This window comes from Schistocerca nitens, chromosome 6, assembly GCF_023898315.1.
Source record: "Schistocerca nitens isolate TAMUIC-IGC-003100 chromosome 6, iqSchNite1.1, whole genome shotgun sequence".
In the NCBI taxonomy this organism is placed as follows: Eukaryota; Metazoa; Arthropoda; class Insecta; order Orthoptera; family Acrididae; genus Schistocerca; species Schistocerca nitens.
In genome coordinates, this window is record NC_064619.1 from 149,413,181 (window position 1) to 149,438,583 (window position 25,403).

Genomic DNA, 25,403 nt, shown 5'->3' on the forward strand with positions numbered 1-25,403 from the left:
GATATATGGAAAATTAACTGTAGTATTATATGACATACAACACATCTGAGGTGCAAATTTGTGGAGAGGAGAGACTGCATTGAACCTGTTGTGTATGGTGCACATTTTGTTACAGTGCTGGGACGATGTCATCCAGATTTCAAAATTAGTGGTCTAGTAATGAAACTCTCATCAGTTTTAATATTTAAAAATAAACATGCCTGAAAAAGGAAGCTGAATTAGGACTTTCAATTAAATTGCAAAAATGTTCTTGTTTTGCACATTCACTGCGGATGACACTTGAAAGCACAGTGTTAGTAGCTCTTATTGACCTTTGTGTCAGCCACAGTGAACATGTTGACGGTTTTAAAGTAACAAAGTGTTTGTTGACATTGAGGTATTAATGGATGACAGCAGGAAACAGCAATGAAATAATGTGAATTACTTAAACCAGGAATTAAACAAGTCTACATAGTTTTGAACACAGTCAAAAAATGGTTGGTTCAAATGGCTCTGAGCACTATGGGATTTAACTTCTGAGGTCATCAGTCCCCTAGAACTTAGAACTACGTAAACGTAACTAACCTAAGGACATCACACACATCCATGCCCAAGGCGGGATTCGAAACTGCGACCGTAGTGGTTGCGCGGTTCCAGACTGTAGCACCTAGAACCGCTCGGCCACCGCGGCCGGCGAACACAGTCATTTCACACTTATTCACTGCATATTTGTGTGCTATAACTAATACAGCAACCTTTTATTTTCTCATCTGTGATCTGGAACACGTGTCACATCTTACTTGTTTTCCTAGAGCAACTCTAGGTTTACAAGATCCACATTTCAGAATTCTGGTAATTGCTAGTCCTACCTCATGCTGAAAGTGTGGGTTGATAGCTGTCTCTTCAGATATGATCTCATCAACTGCCATTTCAGAAACTTGAAGCAAAAATGTGATTATTCAATTTTCTGTCAGTGATGAATATATCACTAATGTATAGGTATATTCATGATGGTATAGAACAGTGCAGGGCCATCTTCTGCTGGGTAGACTAAACTGTGCTCTTCACATCCAGTGCATCAATTTCTTCATAGGTAGTATCATAGTACACTACTATCTCAGACTTGATTGTTGCGATGCTCAATGAAACAGCATTATGCCTTGAAGACACTAAACTAACAGCCTTCTTAAGTTTTTGAATGAAGGATATAAGAAGTAGTATGTCCAAAAACAATTAAGTTTTACATTTTGCTGTCAGGAACTCTTTTGGAATCTTTCCTTTTATTATTATTTTGTACATGTGTGGTCTTTTTGTTTCCTCTTCCCAGTTTGACAAGCACATCTGATTTGCTTAATGGGGATATTTATGATTACAAAAAATAAATAAATAAATAAATATGTGGATACAATGCAACCTGCAAACCAAGATCATCCTCCAAAACTTTACGAGCCTAGGAAATAAGCACAATGATTTGGACATAGTAGCATGTTTTAATAAACCAGATGTTCCAGTTATTACTGAGCATTTGTATACCAAAAAAGAATCTTATTATGCACCCATTAACAAAGAATTTCTGCTCATCTTTCAGTAGGGATATCAAACCTTGTGGTAATGTTGCAAAAAGTGGCAATAATTGGTGCTCAAAGATGTAATTCCTATGTGTTGAAGGTGTTACTCAACTTTCTGCGATAAGCTGTAGATGGGAAAGGAAACATAATTTTAGATATAGACAGACCTCCATCTGAAATTACAGATTTGTTTTAGCTAATCTCTATCAGTTGCTTGTAGAGAGAGATAGTAAATACTAAGGGAAAACGGCTGGTAATTATGCTGATAATTGTTCACAGTTTAATAAAACCTTATCTAACACAAATCAGTTTTCACTCATAAGGATGGCGAGTGGCACACACAGATCTAACATTACTGATAGGTAATACAGGGTACCCAGGACTTTGTACTGGGATACTTTCTTTTGTTGATTTGTGTAAATGACAAAATACTGCTCCTCAAATTCAAGGATAGTTCTGTATGCTGATGCTACACCCATTGCATGCAAGTGTAAAGATCGTGAGCAACTACAAAAACTATGAAACTGTATTACAAATGAAATAACTCAGTATTTCTATGAAAGTCATCTCATTGTCAGCACAAGATAGCAGCAGTAATGGATTTTCACCCCACAAGACAGATTTTTAAATTCAGTTGTGCACTGGAACTGATATTGTCACCAAAGAAAACTACTGCTTGGTTACAGTTAAACTTTCTATATTTAACATGGTATAACATGGAAATAAACGGTCCTTATCAGAGCCAACTTTAACTATCATATCTACACTCCTGGAAATGGAAAAAAGAACACATTGACACCGGTGTGTCAGACCCACCATACTTGCTCCGGACACTGCGAGAGGGCTGTACAAGCAATGATCACACGCACGGCACAGCGGACACACCAGGACCCGCGGTGTTGGCCGTCGAATGGCGCTAGCTGCGCAGCATTTGTGCACCGCCGCCGTCAGTGTCAGCCAGTTTGCCGTGGCATACGGAGCTCCATCGCAGTCTTTAACACTGGTAGCATGCCGCGACAGCGTGGACGTGAACCGTATGTGCAGTTGATGGACTTTGAGCGAGGGCGTATAGTGGGCATGCGGGAGGCCGGGTGGACGTACCGCCGAATTGCTCAACACGTGGGGCGTGAGGTATCCACAGTACATCAATGTGTCGCCAGTGGTCGGCGGAAGGTGCACGTGCCCGTCGACTTGGGACCAGACCGCAGCGACGCACGGATGCACGCCAAGACCGTAGGATCCTACGCAGTGCCGTAGGGGACCGCACCGCCACTTCCCAGCAAATTAGGGACACTGTTGCTCCTGGGGTATCGGCGAGGACCATTCGCAACCGTCTCCATGAAGCTGGGCTACGGTCCCGCACACCGTTAGGCCGTCTTCCGCTCACGCCCCAACATCGTGCAGCCCGCCTCCAGTGGTGTCGCGACAGGCGTGAATGGAGGGACGAATAGAGACGTGTCGTCTTCAGCGATGAGAGTCGCTTCTGCCTTGGTGCCAATGATGGTCGTATGCGTGTTTGGCGCCGTGCAGGTGAGCGCCACAATCAGGACTGCATACGACCGAGGCACACAGGGCCAACACCCGGCATCATGGTGTGGGGAGCGATCTCCTACACTGGCCGTACACCACTGGTGATCGTCGAGGGGACACTGAATAGTGCACGGTACATCCAAACCGTCATCGAACCCATCGTTCTACCATTCCTAGACCGGCAAGGGAACTTGCTGTTCCAACAGGACAATGCACGTCCGCATGTATCCCATGCCACCCAACGTGCTCTAGAAGGTGTAAGTCAACTACCCTGGCCAGCAAGATCTCCGGATCTGTCCCCCACTGAGCATGTTTGGGACTGGATGAAGCGTCGTCTCACGCGGTCTGCACGTCCAGCACGAACGCTGGTCCAACTGAGGCGCCAGGTGGAAATGGCATGGCAAGCCGTTCCACAGGACTACATCCAGCATCTCTACGATCGTCTCCATGGGAGAATAGCAGCCTGCATTGCTGCGAAAGGTGGATATACACTGTACTAGTGCCGACATTGTGCATGCTCTGTTGCCTGTGTCTATGTGCCTGTGGTTCTGTCAGTGTGATCATGTGATGTATCTGACCCCAGGAATGTGTCAATAAAGTTTCCCCTTCCTGGGACAATGAATTCACGGTGTTCTTATTTCAATTTCCAGGAGTGTATAAATATTGAAGGCATATCATCAGCCAAAGAACATCTGTTATCCAACCTATGCCATGACAAAAAATGCAACGTCCTGTGTATACAAGAGATGCATAGAGATGAGCGACAGAGACGACCAAAAATACCGGGCATGAAACTAGCTGCAGAAACACCGCACTCTCAGTATGGAAGTGCTATATTTGTAAGACCAGGGCTTCAGATAATCAGTGCTCACTGCACCGTAGAAAATAACATTGAAGTCATTTCAGTGGAGCTGTGTAACTGTGTGGCTACCTCTGTGTATAAGCCCCCTTCGGCTGCATTTTCCTTCACACCACCCAGGAACTTCCATAACAGCAAGACGTCTGTAGTAATCAGTGACTTTAACAGCCATAGTCATTTGTGGGGACACTCTGAAGATGACAAAAATGGGGAGGCAGTCCTCTCCTGGGCTTGAATCCTGCCAGTTGTCTCTTATACATGACAGCAAGCTACCCCCCTTCCTTCAACAGTGGCAGGTGGCAACGTGGATTTAACCCTGACCTCCTCTTTGTGAGTGAAGACATCACAAAGCTTTGCTCCAAATCAGTGTGCTCGCCCACACCAAAGACGCAACACAGGCCACTACTGTGTCAAGTTCTTCCAGCAATAAGGCCACAGGAGGTGAATTTCAAACAGAGATACAATTTTAAGAAAGCTGATTGGAAAAAATTTGCTAAGATGCTGGACAAGGAGATTAAGTCTGTGCGACTTATTCCTGAAGAGTATGACAGCTTTGTTCAAACTGTCAAACATTGCTCCCGGGCATCAATTCCAAGATGGTGTAGGACAATGTATCTGCAGGGTGTGACACCTGAAACAGCTGCTCTGCTGTACAGATACTGTCGACTATATGAAGAAAACCCTTATAGCGAGGAGACTTATCTGGCTGCGCAAAATACTCTCTCCTCAATCTCTGAGGTGAAGAGAGAACAGTGGATTAAACTGATGACAGAATGTGAGATGAGTAGAAGTAGTCAAAAGGCCTGGAGATTGTTACGACACCTTAACAATGATCCCTCCCAACCCAATACGCATACAAATGTGACGGCAGACCAGATTGCATACCAGCTTTTGAAAAATGGTAAACCTGATCATACCAGTAAAATCGGGAGACAAACCCTGGAAAGGGAGCCCGAACAAGAGGGAAACACTCTGTCTCGACCATTCAGTTTGAATGAGCTCGACTCAGCTCTAAATAAGTGCAAAGTCGGAAAAGCAGCAGGGGTAGATGACATAAGAAGTGAACAGATCAAGAACTTTGGTCCAGGCGCAAAGTGCTGGCTACTCGAGCTAATGAATAATTGTATCAAGAGCGGCAAGATACCAAAATCTTGGCGGAAAGCAAAAATTATAGCTATACATAAACCAGGGAAAGACCGGGATGACCCCAAAAGCTATAGGCCAATCTCCCTCCTATGCCACCTGTATAAGGTATTGGAAAGGTTGATCCTCCATAGAATTACAGATATGATAGAACCATTACTGATCCCTCAACAGGCAGGATTCAGACAAGGGAAGAGCTGTACAGCACAGGTGTTGAATTTGACACAGCATATAGAGGACGGCTTCCAAAGGTGGCTGATAACAGGAGCGGTGTTTATAGATCTTTCAGCCGCCTACGACACTGTCAACCACAGACTCTTGTTGTTGAAGTTATACAACCTCACCAAGGACTATAAACTAACCTGTCTAATTAGAAATCTTCTGCAGAACCGAAGATATTTTGTGGAATATCAAGGACAAAGAAGCAGATGGAGGCAGCAGAAAAATGGGTTGCCACAGGGCAGTGTACTGGCACCCACCCTCTTCAATATATACACTAATGACCAGCCGTTACCAGAAGGAACACAAAGCTTCATATATACAGATGACCGAGCAATCACAGCACAAGATCACAGCTTTGAGAGGGTGGAGCGGAAGCTAACTGATGCTCTGAAAGAATTAACTGCCTATTACAGGGACAATCAATTGAAACCAAATCCTTCTAAGACCCAGACCTGTGCTTTCCACCTCCGAAACAGACAGGCTAGTAGAACCTTGCAGATAGATTGGGAAGGAACCTCTTTAGAACACTGCAAGACTCCAAAATACCTCGGAGTCACTTTGGACCATGCTCTTACATATAAGGAACACTGCTTAAAAACAAAGCAAAAAGTGGCTGCCAGGAACAATGTGGTTAGGAAGCTGACTGGAACAACGTAGGGAGCACAGCCAGACACAGTGCACACATCCGCATTAGCCCTCTGCTACTCTGCAGCCGAGTACGCTTGCCCAGTATGGTGCAGATCTACACATACAAAGAAAGTTGATGTTGCTCTGAATGAGACATGTCGTATCACTATGGGTTGTCTAAGAGCCACACCTGTGGAAAACTGTACTGCTTATCCGGCATAGCCCCCCCGGACATCCGAAGAAATACAGAAGCACGGAGTGAAATGAAGAAGGCATTAACATCCGAAGCCCACCCACTACATGGCCACCAACCGGCACAGCAAAGACTTGTGTCTAGAAAGAGCTTCCTTCACAGTACAGAACCACTCGCTGACACTCCACATCAACACCGGGAGAAGAGATGGCAGGTCAGATGCCAGCATCTGGAGGAGTGGCTGATCCCGCAAGAAGTAGTTCCCCCAGGCCACACAGAGAAATGGTCCACTTGGAAATCACTCAACTGCCTGTGTTCTTCTGTCACAAGATCCAAGAGTAATCTGGAGGGGTGGGGCTTCCAGGTGGACTCTCTCCAGTGTGACTGCGGAGCTGCCGTGCAGACATCAACACATCTACTACAATGCACATTACCTCCAACTGTGTGCACCATGGAGGACCTCGTAAACGCTACACAAAGTGCACTGGACGTTGCAAATTTTTGGGCATCCACTGTATAGATTAAAATTACCTTATGTTTGACAACACAATCTGTGTCTAATCATTTATTTCATTCTTGACTAGTTTAATTTATAAACCATAATGTATGTATGTATGTAGTAATGTATCTAATATTGTTTTTTTTTAGTTTGCTTCTGACATGATAAATAAATAAAATAACATGGAAACTAATTACTGTACAAGAACATAACTTGGTAGCATTAATGTCAAGGACATGGGGAAGAGAGATAATGCAGAATCAATTCAATTGAAACACTTTTAATGTGCTGCTACAGTACACCATACCATTACATACCAGTACCATTACTGGTGACGGTGATGGAGGCTGTTATGAAAAGCTTGCGATATTATTCAAATCTGATATGGCAAGTTAACAGAACTTTTGATCCATGTGAGTAAAATTATTGTGTAAAATCGATAGTGCAGCTTCTTACAGAAGTCTCTTCAGGGCCTTCGGAGTCTTTCACTTACATGTCAACATATTTACTCCCTAATAGTATTTGTTGTCCATAATAGGGGTAATTTTACTCTGTTCAGTGAAATGAACTTGCAAAATACTGGAAGGAAATGGAACTTCACATTCTGATTGAAAGTCTTTAAGAGGTTGCTGCAAGACATCAGGCAGCAATCTGAAAATCTTAAGATATTAATAAAATACAAAGTAAAAAAAATTATTTTATTAGCCTCTCCTTCTATAATTATAATTAAACGTAATGTTCTTACTCAAGGATGCATATGATAGTTAACACTAAGGTTCAAATTAACAGGGTTTTAATGTTACCATTATATGTAGAGCTGCCAGTACTCATTGTAAAATTCTGAAATGCTTTGTACAAAGTATGAGAGAAACAGCACTTGAATAAAAAAACCATTTCTAGCTTTCAGGGTCATTACTTCCTTCCTCTGGGAAGATGAATATGTTTTGTGACTGGAAATGAGGGGAAGATCACTTAGACCACCCGTATCGAACACTTATGTGACACATTCATGAGTACTGCTCCAAAGTTTGAGATCCATGTCAGATTTATGCAACACATTGAAGCAACTCAGAGGCTGGATGCTAGATAGGTTACCAGTAGTTTCAAACTATGTGCGAGTATTATTTTGTATAACACTATTGAGAAAATTTAGAAGGCATGAGAAATCAGGGCTCGGATGATAGACAGCCTTTCTTCCCTCTCTCTATTTGCGAGTGGAACGGTACCATTTGGTTGCTTGTGTAGTATGTATATACATAAAAATACGGAAGAAAATTGTGACTGCCTACTACATTAAGAAGTAATAGTTGAACTAACCTAAAGCTTTGTGATTTACTTCAAATGTTTTGTCCCACTGACACACTCTGACAATCAGTGACTTCCATCTATAGCAGTCTTACAATTTGGAGATGTCAGTATTGCTTCGATCTATTAATATTCCCTCATTGAGCTCTTTTTATTTTAAGATCACATAAACTGGATTTTTGAGAAACTACATACAGGAAGATGTGATTGGCATATAGCTGTTCGTTTACAGAAAAACAACGATCAAAATTTAAGCATATCGGTAACGCACACAGGGAAAGAGCACGTATCTGGGCACGAGCACTATACTGGATTTCGCCCCCTTTTCCCTAGAAACCTTGACTGGAGTAATAACTTTATTTGTAGGATAGTCTGAGGTCTACATTAGGTTGAAAAGCGATAATTTCGTTGACAGTTGTGGAACACAGCGAATGAGAAATAAAGGTTGTGGTAACAGACAGACGTGTGTCTTTGCCTAATATTTGTTTGTGGCATATTTAAATGCACTTTCCCACATTTAACGCATTTCTCATAATAAAACTACTAGGTCATTCACAAAAAACATATATTAGAAAATGAACAAGAATCCGACGTGTTTTGATGCATATTACATACAGATATCGTACACAAACTGAAAAAATGCAATGGGTGTTCCACTACGCATTCTTTACCATATTTGATTCGTTTTTCCGCATTTGCTACTGCTGGTATGGGTTCAAAGACAAATTCGTGCTGCAAACGTCTCAGTGGTAGTTAGCCTACATTAGTAAGCAGCAGTTAATGCGTTAAAAACATTTAGACACATTGTGCGCAATGCGTAATATGTGTTATGCTATAAATCACTCTGCCTTTCGACCAATAATTTGTAATGAGTTGGTTTCAATCGTACGGCTCTAATATGTAACCTTGACTACGCTGCGGATTTATCATGTCACCATAATACAGATTATTCGCGTTTAAACCTTCTTTCTACATTTTATTCTGTTAACGGAAGCTTCATTCAAACAATCTGGATTGATTTGACATTCCAAAACAACAGCTGAAGGCAAGTCTGTATAAACACTGTAGCCAACGTGTGACGTCACTTACGTCAACAGAGTTGTTTACAGGTCTAGTCACCAGGCAGCGCTGTCACGCTTTCAGCCTTGTTGATGACGTCATGAAGCGATTCCTCGGGGCCCTCGAGACGCACGTTTATCGTGCTACCATTACCGGTAACCAGGGGGGGGGGGGCATAATGCGTGCGCAGAACAGAGATTTTTCGCCGTACTGCGCATGACGTCAGCGTCGAGAAACTCCGCTCAGTTCACGCGCGCTTTCTTATGTGTTGAAGCAAGTAAGTTTTGTGTTGTTGCTGTTTGTTATCGTGTTGAATCGAGTTTATTCTTTCTGCGACACTTAACAATGCCGAATTGTGCCGTGGCTGTGTGTGAAAACTATAATCAGAAGACTAAAGGGAGTAGTATTTCCTATCATAAGTTTCCGAAAGATTCTGAAACATGTGCTCGGTGGGTTCAGCTCTGTTGAAGAAGTGATAGTATTAATATTAAAAATGCTACTATCTGTAGCGTACATTTTAAAGAAGACGATTATTTACGGGATCTCCAAGCTGAATTAATGAAACTTCCACCAAAGAAGATCTTAAAGCCGACAGCAGTTCCTCCATTGCATCTCATTAAAGCCACATCTGCAGCTGCTGCTGCTGCTTCGTCTTCTGTCCAAGAAAGAAATGACAGAAGGAAAGATCGTGAAACACGTAAACGTGCACTTAACAGACTAGCTTCACTGTCACCGAAGAAAAAAAAAGTTGATCAAAGCACAGAAACTGAAAAAGGCCGCATCGAGGATTAAATGAAGAGGCTTCATAAGGAATTATCGCTACAGACAGAAAAAAATAAGCGTTTGATAGCTGAAAACAACATGCTGAGAATGAGAAACAAATTACTGGCTCATGCATTAAGCAGACAGAGAAAGCTATGCCAAAGCCTTCAGTATCAACGAAGTACTAAAGTGACAACTAAAGTACACCAAGTTTTAAAAAAAGTGTTTACGAACACACAAACTGAATGTCTTCTGAAATCAAAGAAGAGCACCCATTGGACCCAGGAAGATATAAGCAAAGCCTTGCTTCTGCGCTCTCTGTCCAGAAAAACTTATATTTATTTAAGAAATATAATGGGAATACCATTACCTGGATTTTCTAAGTTAAAACGATGGATATACAATTCTTTTCGTTGTGTTCCCGGAATTTTGACTGATGTATTGTACTTAATGAATAAGCAAGCAACAAACTTAAGTCAAGCAGAGAAGCTGTGTGTGTTAAGCTTTGACGAAATGAATGTGGACAGTCGCATATGCTACGACCGAGAAACTGACACCATATACGGACCACATAGCCAGGTGCAGGTTGTTATGGCACGTGGTTTGTGTGGAACCTGGAAGCAGCCCGTATATTATAAGTTTGATACTACAATGAATCGGGATTTACTGATCAGTATCGTCAGAGAGACGCAGAAAATGGGATTTGTCGTAGTTGGTATAGTGTTTGATTTGGGGGGTAAAAATGGGAAAGTGTGGAAGGAATTCCACATTGACTACACAAACACGTGCTTCACCAACCCAGATGAAGAAACGAAACGTGTTTGGGTATTTGCTGATGTACCACATATGGTGAAACTTCTCAGAAACTACCTTTTAGATGATGGTTTCTCATTAAGTGACGGAAGAACAATAACAAAGCGCGTAATCGAGCAGCTATTGTCGAAAGATAATGGAGAACTGAAACTGTGCCCTAAGCTTACTGCTTATCATCTGACAGTTTGTGGAAGAGGTCGACAGCGTGTTCATCTTGCTTGCCAACTCTTTTCCAACACTGTATCAGAAGCAATTTCTTTTATAATGCCTGAAGAAAAAGACACGGCATAATTCTTCAAGTTGGTGAACGACACTTTTGATGTTATGAATTGAAAGGCACCTGTCGGCAAACGACCGATTTCAAGTGCTTTTGGATTGTGTAAGGAGAGGCAGGATGAAGTTCTTCGCAGATTCTACTCCGTCTGTGAAAAAATGAGAGTGGGAAATCATAAAACTTTACTTCCTTTCCAAAAGGGATTACTCACCTCGATTCGGTCACTGCTGGGTTGTTTCTCGGATTTAAAACATGGCTACGGTTTGAAGTATATATTGATCTCAAGGTACAACTAAGACTGCTTTGTAAACTTATTTTCCCAGATAAGAGCAATTGGCAGAGCCTATGATCATCCCTTACCAGTGGAATTGAAAATCCGTTTGGGTATTTTAGTTATGAACAAAAGTATTGCTGACATTCAGTTACGCAGTTCTTGTCCAGTCTCAGCGGGAACTGATACAAATTATTTGACTTCCAAACTGTTTACAGGACTTGTGCCGGGCACTAAGGAAGCGTTGTCAATGATAGAAGGTGATCAACAAATGAGGGACATTACACTAGATGACTTAATTGTTCCACCTTTGATAGAAGATTCAGAGTGTTCTCTAGAAGGTCTCCGCTACATCGCTGGATATATTGCCTCCAGGTGCGTGTCCATTGACAGATCACTTGGTCATCCTAGTGGTAAGACACTCGAAGTGTCGAAAGACCATGCAAGTTCTGGGTGGATTGAGAAACTGTCTCATGGTGGCTTAATCATCCCTTCAGATGAGTGGTTTGATGTTGTTAAGCAGTTAGAGGTGCTTTTTTTTTTTTTTTTTTTTTTTAATTTTCATGGCAGCAGTCTGTAAAGACGGCAATGTGATCAGAAACCTGACGAGACTTTTAATTGGGAAGTTTTCAACTATTCCTCAAGAGGTCATCACAGTGTACGCTAAAACCAGAACCTTCATCGGGATAAGGCACTTCAACACATCTGCAAAGGCACAGAGGGCCAAACAGCAGCAGCAGAAAGCAGCACACAGGTGGAGAGCTTCTGCAGTCCCCTCCAGATCTGATTAAGGTATTTAAATTCTTCTTAAAATTTTTGAATGTGAGTTCATTAAATCGGGCTTCTGTATCATTATGTCTAGTAATGTCTCAACTAACTATACGTTCGGTTGCTGCTTAATACCTGCATGAAAAAGATGGTACACTCTATTGCCGACTGTGATGCACAAAATGTGTTTAGTAAACTGAAAGCTCTTGTAATTGTTGCGTTTCCAGTACTATTAAAAATTGTAAAATATAAAAAAAGGGACTGAAGCATACCAGATTGCTCTTATCTAACAAAAAATATTGAGTAATAGAATATAAATTGAGGGGGAGCCACAAATCTGTAGTTTTACTTTTGTCATTACCAGAGACACAATATAAGAGTTTCACAGTCGTAGCAGGTATTAACATTCAGTCCCTGTATTGGTAAGCTTCGATCGAATCCATAATTTATTATATTGCCCTTCACGTTTCATAAATTAATGTTAGTTTAAGCGCAAAAAAACGTCTCGTGCTGCTGATGCTTCTCGACAGTGACGTCACACGGAAGCGCCCGATCGCTGCCGAACACATTGGCCCAACCTTCTATGTAGCAAGCAACCTTGACAGGTAACCTGGAAGTTGGTAACAGAATAACTGTGTGTCTGTGTTCCTGACACAGTGACTCCAGTCTTAGACCCCGGTGATATTTCCAGAGACGATAGTTACTGAAGCGAACAAATATTTACGCACTTCTTCGGAAAAAGCTGCTGGCCATCGCGAATGACAAATAACATGTCAGAAAGTATAACATAATACAGTTGAATATAATAATTATTATCCTCATCATTTGTCAGGAGATTGTCAAAATATGTGAATATATTACAGTAACTGCTAATATTTACAGAATTGATACACTGTCAGAATAAAACACAGTTACGCACTTTTAACAAATTTATCATACACAGGATACCTGATCTAGACTGTTGCTACCAAGTGCTGTCAAAACTGAAATATAGCAGAATTTTTACCTAAGCTGGTCTATCAGTCTCTGTTACGATATTCATCTACAGAGTAGGAGGAGGGGGTCAATGGAAGCATCCGATTCCACCCGTCTGCTTTGACACAAAGGTGTTGTGGAGTGTGAATGTCATTACGGCATGGTGTTTATGAGTTGGTTCGTGTGTGTGTGTGGGGGGGGGGGGGGGGGTGGTAATTAATTTTTTTATTCTAGTTGTGATGTTTTGTGTATTTATGGAGTATTGAATGTGATTTAATTTATGTAGGGATGTGTGATTTGCGGATTTCTGGAATTGTGGTTTTATTTTTCGCAGTTGTAGGTGTTGGTTTTTTGGCATCCGTAGTTGTGGTGGTCCTGTATAGGTCACCAGAAATGACTGATTCCCATTTTTAAAATAGTTGTAGGTGTTGATGTTTTGGTATCGTCATCTGAGGTTGACCTATATAGATCAAGGGAATGTCTGATTCCAATTTTTGTACTTTTAGTTGTGGGTATTGGTGTTTTGGTATGGTCACCTATGGCTGACCTATATTGTTCAAGGGAAGTGTCCCATTCCTGCGGACTTTTGTTGGTGTAGCGGAATGCTGTATTTATTTATTTTTACTAGTTTGTCCTCACCCTAAAACCCCCAATTTCCCGCAGTTGTCCTGTTAGTTTGACTGTATTCTTGGTGGAAGATGTTGTGTTGTTTATGTGTATCTTCGTGTTTGTTGCGATGTGTATGTTGTGACGTCATAGACACTTAAAACAGCTACTTCCGGCATATTGATGACATCCTGGGTCAAAGCAGACAGGTGGAATCAGACACTTCTGTATCAAAAAGTCTTTCAAACACACTGTAAACCGTGCTTTATCTGAAACCAAGTTTTTAATGGTTGCTGACTTGCTGGCAGTTAATTGAAAATGTTCCTGAATATTGGACCCCTTTTGGACCAAGGTAAGTGATTTTAGGCCTTTATGTAGATTGCTGTTCCTATTTCTAGTACTGATATTATGTATTGAGTTATTGGTTGGAAATACTTGTAACAAATTTTATTAAGGAATAAATATACTAGGAAGCAGTGGTTAGAATACAAAGTTCCTTGAACATGTTCCTACATGATGTTCCTGAATTTATACCACAAATGATTTTTATTACACGCTTTTACATGTGAAAAACTTTTGCTACGTTTGATGAGTTACCACAGAAAATGCTCCCTTATGAAATAATAGAGTGAAAACATGTAAGCTTTTCTATATCTATGTCTCCTACATCTAACATCTTCTCACTGTAAATACAGACTTGTTTAGGTGCTTCATCAATTCTGTGGTATGCCCTTCCCAACTGAATTTATTATCGAGTTGTAGTCCCCTTTTCGATCTGCATGTCTTCATATGTTATAAACAGAGAAATCTAGCAGTTTCCAAATCTCACATAAAACTTGGATTAGTGTACTCACACTTTCCCCAATAGGACTATTTTTTACAGGACAGGAGTAAATCAATCTGTCACATTACGTATATTTTTTGTTGTATTACAAGGCTGTACACTTATTCTATTAAGTGAGCAGCACAAGAAATTAAGCTTCGAATTTAACCTACAGTATTCAGTTTAGATATTACTTCATACTTAAAAATGCACTTTGTTAACATTTTACTTAAACAGTACTGTGGCGAAGTGCCACGTACTTTCTGTTGCAGCTGCGAAGATAATATTTCTAATAGCGACCGATAACCTACAAACATATAATATGAAACACTAATAATCGTTCTAACATCAACTAAAATGTAACCGGGGTTAATTAGTTAATGTTATGACACGATTCATATGACATTCCTGCCATTTCACACCACGGGGGTGAAGAGGCAACAAGCCACATACTTCCATTCCAGACAAGTTGAGCCTAGAGGTGCTAGGGATCAAACGAAGCTGGAATTGACCAATGAGAGCTGTCTAAACTCCAGTGGTGGTTGTTTTGAAATATTCTATCGTCTTTCTCTGCACTGAAATCTGTAGTCCTCGGTTACAGTCGTCTTTGTATTTGTTTCATATTTACATACTACTCATCTTCATTATAAACAGATTTCTATTTTAAATTCATAAAGCTCACCATGGAATTGAAGAATTTTCCTGCTGAAAAATGTCCACAATTAATTGTAAGGTAAGATGTTTAATTTTTCATTAAATAATCTCATAGTTTATAAATGAAATGTATTCTCTTCGATCGTGAATTAAGCTGTGTGGTTTCCGTTTGTTTATTTAAATAACTTTGTTACGTCTGTAGTAGTTTTATTTAATGAAGACGTTTATGTTTTTTACAGAATTTTCAACACAACAGATTGACGTTGAAATCCTCCTGCAAGTTCCCTGGCTGTTCATCTCGCTATTCTGTGGGTTCAACGGAGGAAATTTGCAACAAGCATTTCTACAGGTTTCCAAAACAACCTCAAGAGTTGAATCTAAAGAGGAAGTGTGTTTGTAAACTGTCACCAGATGTGCTTCTTATTTTGTTTGTGAACATCATTTTTTCGAAGAAGATTTTATGAATAAAAGTAGGCATAGGCTAAACAGGGGTGTGTTTCCAAAACATGTGACAGGTGTTGCTTGTGAAATTGCCAAAATTGGTAGTGAATCAGGTGACACTGTTGTTAGTAGTGAATTGGGCCTGCCAAGCACTAGTGTTGCTATGGCAACTGTTCATTTTACAGCTGCTAATACCAGAAGTGAAACTGGTGTTAATGAACTGCAAAGCCTTAGTTGTCCTGTAGCAAGTAGTTCTCATGTAGGAGTTTGTACCAGAAGTGGATAAGGTGAAACTGGCGTTAATAGTGAATCAGACTTACCAAGCACTTGTGGTACCATGGAAAATCTTTATTATACAGGTGCCAATACCAGAGGTGAAACTGATGTTAGTGAATTTCCTAGCACTAGTTGTGCTGAGCAGAGTAATTCATTGAGTGATGCACCTCTTAAACTTTTTATCTCCCCTCAAAATGAATCTGCAGATAGTGAGTAAAATGTCTTATCTGAAACATTTTGTAATGAGGAAAGTGGGGTTTTAGGTACAGGGGTTTCAAAAGAAGACTTAAGTCCAACAAAATCAAAAATGTACCAAATTCATAGGAATACTCTAACAAGACTATCAAAACTGAAAGCAAAGCTACATCATGAAAAATCAGAACTGAAAGCACTTAAAGATTTATATGACAGCAATACTTTCTCTGTCATAGAATCTAATTTAAACTCTGTTGCCAAAGATTTCATAAACAGCCAATTACGAAATGCTCATCAATCAGCAAATGCAAGGCAATGGACACCTGAGGACAAAGTATTTGCTTTATCCTTATACAATCGAAGTCCCCACTTGTACAAATATTTGTCAGTTCATTTTTATCTTCCTTCTGTGAGGTATCTGAAATGTCTGTTGTCTTCTATACATTTTGAACCAGGATTGAATACTTCGGTCATGAATGTAATGAAAGCAGAAGTTGAAGTAACGAACAACACTGACAAATATTGTGCTTTGTTGTATGATGAAATGTCTTTAGAAAGAGGGTTGTGTTATAATGCAAGCAAACAAGAAATTTCAGGATTTCAAGATTTAGGGCATTTAGGGAGGTCAAATGTTCCTGCAAATCATGCATTAGTTTTGATGGTTAGAGGCATACATAAAAGCTGTAAGCAGGTTGTTGCTTATTATTTCACTCACAACTCAGTTTCAAGTATCACTTTAAAAAGTCTTATTACCTATGTTATAAGGCAATTGCAAGAAATTGGGCTAAAGGTAGTTTGTACAGTTTGTGACCAGGGTACAACCAACCAGAGAGCACTGAAGGAACTCTGCTGTGAGAAATCTATTGAGTCCAGTCCAGTCCATTTCATTTTGTAGTCAGAGACGAACCTATTGCAGTCATTTATGATATCCCACATCTATTAAAAAATACTAAAAATGTTCTGCTAGGAAATAAAATACAGTTTGGGTTTAAAAAAGAGGCCAGTTTTGAATATATTCACAGGGCTTTTCAGGTCGACAGAAGCGTCCGATCCCACGCGGCGGCTTTGACCCGTGACGTAAGGGTGTTGTCGTGTGTGACGCCATGACGGCGCGGAGTTTGGTTTGAGTGTGACTGTCTCCAGTTCTGTTTTATCTTATTTTATTTACTTTTCTGATCTGTTCGTTCTATCTTGTGAGGATTTTTTTTTTAAATTTAAAAACACTTATTACTTATTTTAATTATCTGTTTCCTCCAATTTCTGTTTTAGTTTATTATATTTATCTTTCTGATCTGTTCATTCTATCCTGTGAGATTTTTTTAAAAAAGACAAAAAACACCAATCAGCTACTGAAGCATCTTTATCTTCTATGGGTTGCAGGGGTTACGACCCCTGGGGAGGTGGGTGGGTATTCATGGATGGCTGTCTTCACTTACACGTTGTAGCTACGCAAGGCGTCTAAATTTGTTTATATTTAGTTTGCCCCCCACCCAAAACACCCCATTTCCCGCGCTTGTCCCGTTAGTGTCATTAGGCTTCTTGCGGAAAGTGTGTGTGTTTGTTTTTGTTTCCGCCATATTTGTGACATCATGGGTCAAACCAGACGGGTGGGATCGGACGCTTCCGTATTTCCAGCTTTTCTTCTGGATCATCAGAAGATGTTTAAGACATTGCCAAAACTACATAGGAATCATTTTGAATTAAAGGATTCTTTTACTAAAATGAAAGTCAAGGTAGCTGCAGCCCAGCTTAGTCATACAGTTGCTGCAGTTATTGAAACTTATGTGGCATTTAACATCTTACCTGCTGAGGCAATGTACACTGCAGAATTTGTTAAAAAGATGGATTGTTTATTTGATTCACTGAACAGTTCCTATTGTCTCTGCAGAGTCCCCACATATTGAAATGTGGTACAGTCTGTTAAAGGAAGTGGAAAATTGGAAAGTGTTGGAGCTAGGCACAGGGAGAGATAAGACAAATATGTTCAGTTTCATAAGTGGGTGGCAAACTACAATAAGATCACTGATGTTCATTTGGAACAAATTTAAAAAAATGGCTTTAATTTTTTAAGCATGAGGGCTTTCAATCAAGACCCAGTGGATAATGTATTTTGTTGTGTGAGGCAGCATGATGTTGCAAACACCAACCCAACTTGCTTTCAGTTCAAAGCAGCATTGAAAACAGTTATAGTCAATAACATGTCCTTACCTATAAAGTCACTAGGTAATTGTGAGGATGGTAGATGCATGCCATTAAGCAATTTAAGGCAATTTTTGGGAGCTGGTGATGACAACTTTCTTGACTCCACAACAGACCATTCCATTATGGATCAAAGTGCTTTATATTGTGCCCTTGCTGATAATGAAGCTGCTGCTGGTAGTGGTGGGGCTGATGTGAGAAGTGACAGACACGCACTAGCATATGTAGCTGGTTACATCCCACGAAAGATAGGTGTAACACCTGAAACCAACTGTAGTGACTGTAAAACAACTCTCTTCTCACCAACACTCACAGAGCATCATTTTTTACAAGTTTCAAAGAATATAATGCTTTAAACCCAAAATTATTGTATGCTAGTGATAGCTTAATGTCCTTTGTAGCAAATGTTCATAGTCAGTTGTATGCATTTTTAGATAAATGTGGACACCAGGAACAATTGGAGAATACATTCTATTCACTGTTTAAGTTTCCAGAGGAAATAACATTTTGCAAGGCCCATTTTTCTGAACAGTATATTTTAAGCAATGTGTACCTCTATTGATTTACAAGTATGTGAAAGATTGGAAACACACCATCAGTAATAAGACTTGATATTGTTAAAGACAAATTCATTAAACGGTTTAAAGCTTTATAACAGTTAAAAGAAATTTTTTCTTGTGTGCTTGAGAAATAAAAAGTAAGTTTTGTTTTCATTTCACTCTTTTTATCCACTTTTCCTGCTTTTGGTACTTGGTATTGATGTTTTCTTTTTTGTGTTGCAGCATTTACAGTAGTAAGATGTAGGAATCTTTTTAAGAAATTAATGGTCAGTAGTGCAAGTTTGCTGGACAGTTACTCAGAACTCATAGTCCTGAAACATAGTTGTAACAAATTTTAGAATTCTTCATTAAATAATACTGTGATAAATATTTCTTAATTGAACCTCCTTAACTGCTGCTTATTCTCTTAATAATAGGCTTTTTTCTCCATTGATCCAGCAGCTTGTATGACGTAAAAATTATGACATTGTTCAGGAATATTTGTAGTCCAGTTTAGCTGCTACAATGTTATTTTTCTTTTGTTCCAATTATTTACACTACAAGCTTGTTTCGACTTACTCTCAGTTTCAGGTGTTGCAACTGGTTCTTATGAGCCATAAGACATACTGGAGCTTTTACATGTTGATAGATAACAATATAAACATGTCAATTTAAAAGTCTGTTTTTGACGTTTGCGCCTGACAGTCGCTGCTCCTATTACCTTTTCTTGTCCGTCAGACGCAAACGTCAAAAATAGACTGAAAATATTACTGAATAGGTTTCTCTGTGCTGTAGTACAGGGTGCTATAGCTGTGTTTCAATTATTTTATTATGATGGCAGCCAAAATAATTACATAGCACGCCCAGAAAAATAAGGTAATAGAATTAAAAGAAAAATAAAAACCTACAACGTAAGTAAACTGGGGGGGGGGGGGGGATGCAAACCGCAATGTTTGCATATTTTAGTTCATCTCCATACCACATGAGGCGCTGCTGTCGGTTTGTGTTTCCCACTTTTAACACGGGAGTTGCGTTTCTCTTTTTTCTTGTTCTGTTTCACACTACTCGCATTTGTACTGATAACTAAACTGATGGATTCCAACTATGTCATTATTTAACTGTAGCCCCGTCGAAGTATTCGCTAGCGAAAAATAAGTTGACAGTTATTAATAACCGTTAAAAATAACAGTTATCAAAGAATAACTGGAACTGTGATAACGATTACTCCAGAATAACCGTTTGGCCCACCTCTAACCTACACCTATATGGTAAAACCAAGGAGGTTAGAATAATGGACCTTGATGCATTCTGTTGGAATTTAAAATCGATGTCTCTGCTACAAATTTACTTTCAGTAAAATAGTGCTACAGGGAATAATCTCCAAGAATGATTGCCTATCGTAGTCGCGGGGTATAAACAATACATATCGGACGTGCGATAGTAAATCGATCATTATGCCTTAACTTTCCCCTGCAAACGCAAGTTGTGGAAGTACAGGTACTGAAACAGGTACAGTTCATCCCTTTGTCCGGGACTCCCTTCTCTTTTTATGGAAGACTTAACAGATTTCCACAGCCGCTCAATATTCTGAGTGCGGGCACTGCGGTCATCCGAAGACATGAACTCCACAGAATGGTTCAGAAATTCGTGGTCAAACCCGTCAGCTTTCAGAGCTGCCTGTAAAAACTTTAGTACCAGGCAGTATGAAGTGTCTCATGAGACCCACTAAAGTGACCTTGTCTCCGCGCAATACTCTGACAATGAAACAGTCGAGCTTATACGACACCACACATTTCACTGACGTATCTTGCAGAAATGCTAGTATTACAACTGCCACTTCTTTCTTACTCTGCAAAATTCCTTGGGTTCCTTTCAGGCGAAATGTCATCTTCGACAACTATTGTAAATATAATGCAATGTTTGCTTAGTTTATCGTTGACATTTTTCTGCTTTGTATTACCACTGTCAGCACTGTAACACTGTTGTGGGTTTCATATCAGCGCACACTCCGCTGCAGAGTGAAAATCTCATTCTGGAAACATCCCCCAGGCTGTGGCTAAGTCATGCCTCTCCAATATCCTTTCTTTCAGGAGTGCTAGTTCTGCATGGTTCGTAGGAGAGCTTCTGTAAAGTTTGGAAGGTAGGAGACGAGATACCGGCAGAAGTAAAGCTGTGAGTACCGGGCGTGAGTCGTGCTTCAGTAGGTCAGTTGGTAGAGTACTTGCCCGCAAAAGGCAAAGGTCCGAGTCTCGGTCGGGCACACAGTTTTAATCTGCCAGGACGTTTCATATCAGCGCACACTCCGCTGCAGAGTGAAAATATCATTCTGGAAACATGCCCCAGGCTGTGGTTAAGCCATGTCTCCGCAATATCCTTTCTTTCAGGAGTGCTAGTTCTGCATGGTTCGCAGGAGAGCTTCTGTAAAGTTTGGAAGGTAGGAGACGAGATACTGGCAGAAGTAAAGTACCGGGCGTGAGTCGTGCTTCGGTAGCTCAGATGGTAGAGCACTTGCGCGCGAAAGGCAAATGTCCGAGTTCGAGTCTCGGTCGGGCACACAGTTTTAATCTGCCAGGAAGTTTCACAAATGATTGATCATAAAGCCCACCACGAGCTTCGAATGATCGATTTACTATCGCACGTTCGATATGTATCGTTTGGACCCCGTGACTTCGATAGGCAATCATTCTTGGAAATTACCCAACAGGGTCACTCAGTCATTTTTGACAATAGAGGCTGTCGCATTCGAGATACAGGGAAGAAATTTGATAGCTACAGCATCGTTAATCAACGGAATGTATAGGCTGCACCAACCAAGTGATCGCAGTGCAGAAACAAAATATTCATCCTTGTCTATTGATGTGAATTTATGGCACAGAAGATTAGGCCACCTACACTCATATGCGATGGAAGAGTTACGAACGGTTTCAGAGGTGAGTGATCGTTCGGCACGAAAATTAGTCTACTTTGTTTATTTTCATTCGCTTATGTTGTATGGTATTATACACTCCTGGAAATGGAAAAAAGAACACATTGACACTGGTGTGTCAGACCCACCATACTTGCTCCGGACACTGCGAGAGGGCTGTACAAGCAATGATCACACGCACGGCACAGCGGATACACCAGGAACCGCGGTGTTGGCCGTCGAATGGCGCTAGCTGCGCAGCATTTGTGCACCGCCGCCGTCAGTGTCAGCCAGTTTGCCGTGGCATATGGAGCTCCATCGCAGGCTTTAACACTGGTAGCATGCCGCGACAGCGTGGACGTGAACCGTATGTGCAGTTGACGGACTTTGAGCGAGGGCGTATAGTGGGCATGGGGGAGGCCGGGTGGACGTACCACCGAATTGCTCAACACGTGGGGCGTGAGGTCTCCACAGTACAGCGATGTTGTCGCCAGTGGTCGGCGGAAGGTGCACGTGCCCGTCGACCTGGGACCAGACCGCAGCGACGCACGGATGCACGCCAAGACCGTAGGATCCTACGCAGTGCCGTAGGGGACCGCACCGCCACTTCCCAGCAAATTAGGGACACTGTTGCTCCTGGGGTATCGGCGAGGACCATTCGCAACCGTCTCCCGCACACCGTTAGGCCGTCTTCCGCTCACGCCCCAACATCGTGCAGCCCGCCTCCAGTGGTGTCGCGACAGGCGTGAATGGAGGGACGAATGGAGACGTGTCGTCTTCAGCGATGAGAGTCGCTTCTGCCTTGGTGCCAATGATGGTCGTATGCGTGTTTGGCGCCGTGCAGGTGAGCGCCACAATCAGGACTGCATACGACCGAGGCACACAGGGCCAACACCTGGCATCATGGTGTGGGGAGCGATCTCCTACACTGGCCGTACACCACTGGTGATCGTCGAGGGGACACTGAATAGTGCACGGTGCATCCAAACCGTCATCGAACCCATCGTTCTACCATTCCTAGACCGGCAGGGGAACTTGCTGTTGCAACAGGACAATGCACGTCCGCATGTATCCCGTGCCACCCAACGCGCTCTAGAAGGTGTAAGTCAACTACCCTGGCCAGCAAGATCTCCGGATCTGTCCCCCATTGAGCATTTTTGGGACTGGATGAAGCGTCGTCTCACGCGGTCTGCACGTCCAGCACGAACGCTGGTCCAACTGAGGCGCCAGGTGGAAATGGCATGGCAAGCCGTTCCACAGGACTACATCCAGCATCTCTACGATCGTCTCCATGGGAGAATAGCAGCCTGCATTGCTGCGAAAGGTGGATATACACTGTACTAGTGCCGACATTGTGCATGCTCTGTTGCCTGTGTCTATGTGCCTGTGGTTCTGTCAGTGTGATCATGTGATGTATCTGACCCCAGGAATGTGTCAATAAAGTTTCCCCTTCCTGGGACAATGAATTCACGGTGTTCTTATTTCAATTTCCAGGAGTGTATTTTGGGATAACTCTTCCCATTCTAAAAGGATATTTTTGGCTCAGAAACGGGCGGTTTGGGCAATAAGTGGTGTAAGTTCATGATCCTCTTGTCGACCCCTGTTCATGTGCCTAGGTATTTTGACATAGGCCACTCAATATATATATTTCTTACTGTCATTTCTTGTTAACATTATTAGCTTATTCAAGAGAATAAGCAGCTTTCACTCAGTTAATACTCGGCAGACATCAAACCTGCATTTGGATTGGACCTCATTAACTTTTGTGCAAGAAGATGTGCAGTGTACTACTGCATCCATTTTCAATAAGCTACCAATCGAATTCAAATATCTTAGCAATAATCCACGCACTTTCAAATCAAAACTGAAGAGTTTCCTCATGGGTCACTCCTTGAATTCTGTCGAGGAGTTCCTAGAAAAATTAAGCTATTCTTGTTGTATTGTTGATTGCATTTACTGAAACTTATGGACTGAATTTTTTCAGATTCATAAACATTTATTTTTATCTGTTAATACTTTTATGTTGTAATTTCATGTACTGACACATTCCATGAGCTTGGAGATTTGCTCCTCAATTTGGTCCTACGGAACGTGACATCTCAATAAATAAAAAATAAAAAACTCAAGAAAGCAGTGTATGTATTTAAACAGGGAAGTTGCTGTTGGAATATCAAGCTGGCCGAGCGGTTCTAGGCACTACAGTCTGGAACCGCGTGACCGCTACAGTCACAGGTTTGAATCCTGCCTCTGGCATGGATGTGTGTGATGTCCTTAGGTTAGTTAGGTTTAATTGGTCCTAAGTTCTAGAGGACTGATGATCTCAGACGTTAAGTCCCATAGTGCTCAGAGCCATTTGAACCATTTTTTGAAATATCAAACTGTACAAAGTTCTGCTAAGTTTACATTTCAGCAGGTCCACTGCTGACCCTTGTGTTTATCACAGAAACCAATGAAGTGATATATTCCAGAATGAGATTTTCACTCTGCAGCGGAGTGTGCGCTGATATGAAACTTCCTGGCAGATTAAAACTGTGTGCCCGACCGAGACTCGAACTCGGGACCTTTGCCTTTTGCGGGCAAGTGCTCTACCACTGAGCACTTGCCCACAAAAAGCAAAGGTCCCGAGTTCGAGTCTCAGTCAGGCACACAGTTTTAATCTGCCAGGAAGTTTCAAGTGATATATTATTTGTGGCTATTTACGTAGATGACATGCTGATATTTTGTAACAATATTCAACAGAACCTACCACTAGAGCACTTGCCCGCAAAAGGCAAAGGTCCCGAGTTCGAGTCTCAGTCGGGCACACAGTTTTAATCTGCCAGGAAGTTTCAAGTGATATATTATTTGTGGCTGTTTACGTAGATGACATGCTGATATTTTGTAACAATATTCAACAGAAAATTGCATTTGAAAACAACTAAAGGAACAACTTAAACTAAAGGACCTTGGAGAAGTATCCAATTGTCTAGGGATCTGAGTGACCAGAGATCGTAAGCTAGGACTTTTATGGTTGGATCGGACTCATTATATAAATCAGATTTTACGAAAGTATAACATGGAAGACTGTAATCCAGTATCCACTCCGCTTGACAATAACCAAGTATTAACTCATGAAATGAGCCCAAAAACAGAGAGAGAAAGAGATGCCATGAAGAAAGTCCCATATAAAGAAGCCATAGGTAGCTTAATGTATGCACAAATAGGTACTAGATGAGATCTAGCGTACGCAATTGGAGTTGTGAGTCGGTTTAGTAAAACCCTGGTATATCCCACTGGTAAGCTGTAAAGCGAATCCTAAGGCATATAAAGGGAACTAAAGACTTCAAGCTACGATTTTCTAAAGAAGATCATGACATCACAGGTTACACTGATTCTGTCTGGGCTGGGGACATAGGACATAGAAAATCAACCGCTGGTTTTTTATTTATGTTACACGGTGCAGCAATTTCATAGAATAGTAAAAAGCAGCCAATAGTAGCTCTCTCAACGACAGAAGCAGAATATATGGCTTTAACTTCTGCATGTCAGGAAGCATTTTGGATGCAATGTCTGCAAAGAGAGATATCCCCTTTCCCAAAAAGGGGCCCGATAAAGATTGTTTTGTGACAACAAAGTTACAATTGATCCGTCAAAGACAAATGGATACAAAGGTCGCACTAAACACATTGACACCAGGAGTCATTTCATCAGGGAAAAGACCGATACAGGAAAATCACAGTGGAGCAAACTTCCACAAATGGAATGCTTGCAAATATGATGACAAAGCCACTGCGAAGAACCAGACATAAGCAACTAACACAAGAATTTGGACTCTGAGAAAGAAGTACTGTTTGACATCAATTCTAGTATGGGTGTAGGAATTTAGAATCGATGCCTCTGCTACATATTTATCTTTGCCGCAGTTGTTATGGACGCTTT